General features: G+C 34.6%; 1 protein-coding gene across 1 annotated transcript in view; it reads right to left on the minus strand.

The window, feature by feature from the left end:
- The window catches only part of LOC134653416 (uncharacterized), a 58,179-nt gene extending 55,477 nt beyond the window's left edge, over positions 1–2,702 (minus strand). The window contains exon 1 of the mRNA XM_063508777.1: positions 2,463–2,702. The gene's annotated coding sequence lies outside the window, so the exon portion shown is untranslated. The remainder of the gene's footprint in view (positions 1–2,462) is intronic.
- Positions 2,703–6,000: the final 3,298 nt, after the last annotated feature.

Below are 6,000 nucleotides of genomic sequence, written 5' to 3' on the forward strand. Positions count from 1 at the left end.
CGTCAAAGCATTATTTTTTTGTTCGTTTTAAGTATTTTTTTCTGCAAATGCAAAGTCAGTGACGTCAAAGTAGGAATCTATTCGTACTTTATATATTCCCTTGTATAAGAATATCACCACTATTGCTTTCGCGGAGATTCATTTTCTAACTAACCAAAACCCTAACTTTACTGTTAGTGCCCAACTTCGCCCAAGTAAATTATTAAAAAAACAATAAGATAAGATAATTTATTCCATAACAATTTTACAATCATGTCGGAAATTTAACTTACAATACCTATCTAAACATACCTAATTTCGCTACCGGTCCCCAACTTCGCATTATATATTTTTTTTTATTATGAAAACTATACTGAGACTTATTCCAAATCCTAAATGTTGAATTACTAAACGCCTTCATAGGCAATAATTACAATTTATAATGGAATTATGATTTAATGCTAGTTAAGAAGAATTTAAAAGCGATTTAAAGCGATTTTTATTTGTACCCTAAAGGCGAATTTAGGGTACACAGTTTTGCGAACGTTTATTTTCAATGAACTGCAACGATGATAACGGGGTTTGCTAACAACGAAAACACTACAATTGTCACCCAAGCCTGACACAGCTCCGATCTCATGTCAAGAATTACCGACAAATTCACAAATATGTCGACTTATAAAAACTACTCTTGTTTCACCAAATCATTGTCAATTGGACAATTGTAACTAAATGCCTGTCATGTTTATAAGCACTTCTATACAAAAACAGTTTACGAAGTTGTCACTTGTCACCTGTCACTTGACAATTGTCACCCGACATATGTCACTGACAAATGTCGGCGTGGTGAAATTGGGGCCTGGTAGTTTAGATTTCAACTACATATCTTTTGCAGCTCAATTCGGGCAACCAATGTCACTTTTACGTTAAATAATCGTAGTAAGATCGTTTCAAAATAGTTGAGATCTAAAAATACATAACGAGACGTTTTAGACATTGTGGAAATCGTTCAAGAGTATCTCCAGAATCGCGGAAATGTCATATTTGATATTTGACAGGCTAGATCTTAATAATATCGTTGTAGTATCTTGGTGATGTCTAATGGATATCTAATAGATATCTAGATCAAAATCCGAATCGGGCCCCTTGTTCTATCGTCCCTTCAGTCATAATAACGTTTGTAATTGTTTTATTTCAGTGAAATTACCTATAGTGCCATAAATGGCGAAGTCTACGAGAACCGGAAATTAAACCAAGTTATGATGGCAGTTATTTTCCTACCATACAATCTCTTCGTTTCGTTCTTCTGGTTTTTTGATCAGTTCTATTTTTTACTAAATAATAGAGACACAATAACAATCGGTGAAATACGACGAAAGTTACAAAACTTTCGTAGTATTTTTTTGTCAAATTGATTTAAAAGTGTGAACTTTCGATTACGTTCGCAAAAAACATGAAAGAGTCTTTGTAGATATTCATTTGTAAAATGGTAAGCAATAGCATTTCCTTATTTTTAATCACGAACGTGAGCTTGGAAATGACAACTTTTTTTATATATCACGTTTTAAAATAGTTATTTTCGATACAAGTGCGAAAAAGAGGAAATTCGAAACGAGTGGCGATAAATTAAAACACGACCGAAGGGAGTGTTTTAAATCGACACGAGTTGCGAATTACCTATTCGCATGTGTATCGAACAACTTTTTACAGTACATATGGCACTTTAAAGTTTCGATATACGCACGAAAAGTGCTATTTTACGCACTAGTGCGGAAAAGTAGCTCTATGTACTGTAAAGAATGTTCTGGTACCTATATAAAAGTTATGGTTGTGAAATAGATAACTTTCGACTAATAAAATAATGTCTAGAACGACGACCTAAGATCTGAAATATACAGATACCTATAAGTGTGGAAATATTTAAAAGGGAAAATATTTAGGTAGTAAAAGAAACATTGATTACGAGAATATCCACGTTTGTACGTTCCGTGTTTTTTCTCACCCTAGGGACCTTGCACCCGGTAATTATAATGACATGAATAAAAAAATCAAGTTATGCCGCACCGTTTAAAAATATTATCAAAACGTCTTATCACGTGGGAACTCATGTTATTTAATTGCAAATGACACCATGGGAAGGTGATCTGATTAGCATAACATGGCTTTGCGTGCTAATAAACTTGCGTTAGATAAAAATAGCCACCCTGGAATACAAGTTAGGAGCTTAGGAGCAATGCCTTCGCCGCGGAAAAAAGAAAATAAACTTTATGTACGCCGGCACTTACGCCGCATTCATTCATAATCTTATAAGATTAAATGTTCACCGACAAACACATTATTTATGTTCATTAAAAATACTTCGTAAACAACGAGCTAAAGACCGCCTAGACACCTCTTATCATTCATTAAGTTTTTGGAATACTTAGTCTACGCGTTTTTCTACTACTTTAACACCTTACATTCTAGGAATCCAGTTTACTCACCGCGTTAAAAGTTATTACAGAATCCCTTGGTTCCACATGAACGCACTTATGTTACTGGCTGAATACAACTTCATCTGTTGTTTTTTAATTTTTTTTTAAGTCATATACATCGTTTGCCGCGCGTCAGCCGCGTGCGTTCCGCGCGCGCGTTCATCTACGGACTGAATGTTTTATTTCCCCTCCATCTTGAAGGCAAAGACGCTTCCACCACTTGGCTGAAGTAACGGGAAGCAAGCTATGCCTTATCTATGCTATGCCTATTATCTGGGGGATTAATTTGAAAATGGATCAAATTTATCTTCTAGACATGCCTAGTTTGTAAGGATAGCGGTGAAGAGTTTGTGGAATGAAAGTCATTTTTAGAAACAGCATATTTATTTTGTTTTAGCACACTTTTTTAATAGATTTGATAAACATTCAAAATTGAATCGTTATTAATCTTCAATAAATTGTATACCACCAATCAATCAACTCCTATTTACAATTTAATATACGTAAGTTAAGTTGAAATAGGAAAGTAAGGCAACCGCAAATTATAAAAAAACCATACATATTGACTTCTAACTCTAACCCAACTCTAACCTGAATCTACTTATCAATAATAGAAAACAAATTAAATTAAGACATATTTTATTCCTGTCATAATACCTATGTTATAATGAATGTATTAGTAAAAGCAGTTTTTTTTTAATTAATATTATTTTAACGAGTTAACTTTAAATACCTACTACAATCGTGTTCTAAAACGCACATTAATTTACCCTGTGGCCTTCTAACTTTTATACATAATTATAAATGTTTGGTGTAAACTGTAATATTTATTAATTAAAATTTAGAAATAAGTAGGTACATATTTAATACTAAAAAGAGAGTCGCTTTCAGTCCAAACTTATGCTAATTTTCCAATAAAAAAGAAAAAAAGATCCTAATATATATGTCGTAGTCAGATCGTATAATCCGCCGTATTACATTACGGCTAGCCGTTTTACAAAACAGGGGCGTTTTGAAATGCGGCGGTTCGACGATTAGCCGGATTGAATGCGGCTGAATGAAAATCCGCCGGAATGTATTCGGCGCCATACGTTCTTCAACACGGCTAGCCGTAATGTAATACAGCGAGTCATTAGCCGCCGCTTTGACAGTTTTTAGTTCCCATTTTTAACTCTCGTGGCGCTGCCTGACATAACAACAACAAACTATGAAAAACGCATAGGGGCACAATAAGTTATTTAGGCATAGGTCTTGCAATTTCTAGAGAGGCGAGTGAAACGAATTATGATTAAATAAAATTAAACACGTAACCATGTAGAAAAAGTATAGACAAAACCTATTTGTGATTCTAATGGCCTCTCTTTACGTTGCAAGACCTAAAAGTAATGTTTAAGTTAGCTTTTCTGAAAAAAAAATCTGAACGCAAGAGCTGCCTACGTTGCCAAATAAATTTAAAGCCAATTTATCACGATTAAACCAATTTAATAACATGTTTTTTTTTGTTTTAATATAATGTTTCTTTTTTAACATAAAGTCAGTCAGAAGAAGGAAAACTTTTAAATAACTTATTTAGAATTAGAGCTGTATAATATTATATCACAAAGCCAAACCTAATAACATCTTAAGAGTCCTTAGTCCTACAAGCGAGCGTTTTTTGCAATCTGTTACCTTTTTCATTCAAGATTACGACGTAACTATTAGTATTCATTCAAAAACTGATAACGTACTTAAATAATCATTTCTTAAACTAGCAAGTAAGACCGTTCAAGTTGACATTTTCTCTTTTTAAACCTAAAATAAATGAGTTTTCTTGGGAGGCTTTTTCAAAATTTGCAGTGAGAACTGTCGTTTCGGTTCTCAATTTTGCAGTAAACAAGAATCATTTGATACAGAAATGATTACAATTCAATTCACCATATCTTTTACGAGCGGCTAAGACTATTGAAAATCAAAGATTCATTAAAAAAAATGGATATTTAACCTTCCGAACTTTCTTCATTTTTTGGGTGAAAACAGGGTTACATTATATTTTTTTATCGCAAATTGTACTGTTATTTTGCCCTAAAAATAATATTATAGCAAACTATAACTATACGTTAACCCATAAAAAAATAATCATAACTATAGGACCTACCTTGCCGTAAATTTATATTATTTTAAAACACGTATAAATCACGCTGCACCGACGCCGCGCGCTCATTCTCCGCCGAGGCGGCTTAGGGGACGGACCTGTGCTCGATCGTCAGGCGTTCGGTGACTATGGTGCGTTCGTAAACAGCCAGAGAGTTCCGAGAAGTGCTGTATACAGCGACTAGAAAATCTTGATACAAATAAGTACATTTTTTACACCATATTTAATTTCAACAACAGACTCTCGCTAGGTGATAGGTTTTCAGTGTTACTTGAATACTGGTTAGGTTTTGCATTATTATTATACCCGGACGACCTGAATAATGTCCAGGTTCTCATGATGGAGTCAGGAGTTGGTCACCGAACTCCTAATCTACTCATCATAACTCCATCGTGTTTGGGCTCATTAGATTTGCCCTGACGAGCACTATATATCTTGAGGAGGTCCAGGGTCTCATGATGGAGTCAGGAGTCGGTCACCAGAACTCCTAATCTACTCATCATAACTCCATCGTATTTAGGATTATTAGATTTGTCCTGACGAGCACCATCTATCTAGATGAGGTCCAGGGTCTCATGATGGAGTCAGGAGTTGGTCACCAGAACTCCTAATCTACTTATCATAACTCCATCGTGTTTGGGCGCATTCGATTTGCCTTGACGAGCACCATCTATCTAGATGAGGTCCAGGTTCTCATAATGGAGTCAGGAGTTGGTCACCAGAACTCCTTATCTACTCATCATAACTATATCGTGTTTGGGCTCAATAGCTTTGCCCTGACGAGTACCATCGATCTAGATGAGGTCCAGGGCACAGGGCTATATTATAGTTCTTACGAACAGATACTTATCTCTCAAAGAAAACTCAAATGCCTACCGTTTTAATACCTACACAAAAATACAATGGAATGACCTTCAACGCACCGCTCCCCGCACCGCGCGCACCGGCACAAAGCTAGGGTTGCCGACGCTTAGAAATTATTTTACAAATAAGTACCTACCTACTTACCTAAACTATAGATTGTATGAAAGATACCTACCTACTTACCTAAGGTACAAATATAAGTTTTATTAATTGTAAAATAACTATGAGCAAGATAAGTTGCAATAAGTAATTAATAATTATAATATTCCTTTTATCATTATTAATTACTTATAAATTTATTTTATTATTCTCTTTATTTATCTTTTGTCTTAAGTTAGGGTTTTTCCTTATTTTATTATTTATTATGATGAGTGACTGCGAAATATTTTAAAAGGTCATATCTCCCTACAGTAACCGTAGTGTTTACGCCGTTTTATAAACCGCGTAAACACTACGCGGTTTATAAAACGGCGTACTACGTAGCTTGCGACTATCGTAAAAAAAATTGGTATAAGTACTTATATTGAGAACGTCTAATAGTTACTTTTCCTA

Source organism: Cydia amplana, chromosome 13 (genome assembly GCF_948474715.1).
Source record: "Cydia amplana chromosome 13, ilCydAmpl1.1, whole genome shotgun sequence".
Lineage (NCBI taxonomy): Eukaryota > Metazoa > Arthropoda > Insecta > Lepidoptera > Tortricidae > Cydia > Cydia amplana.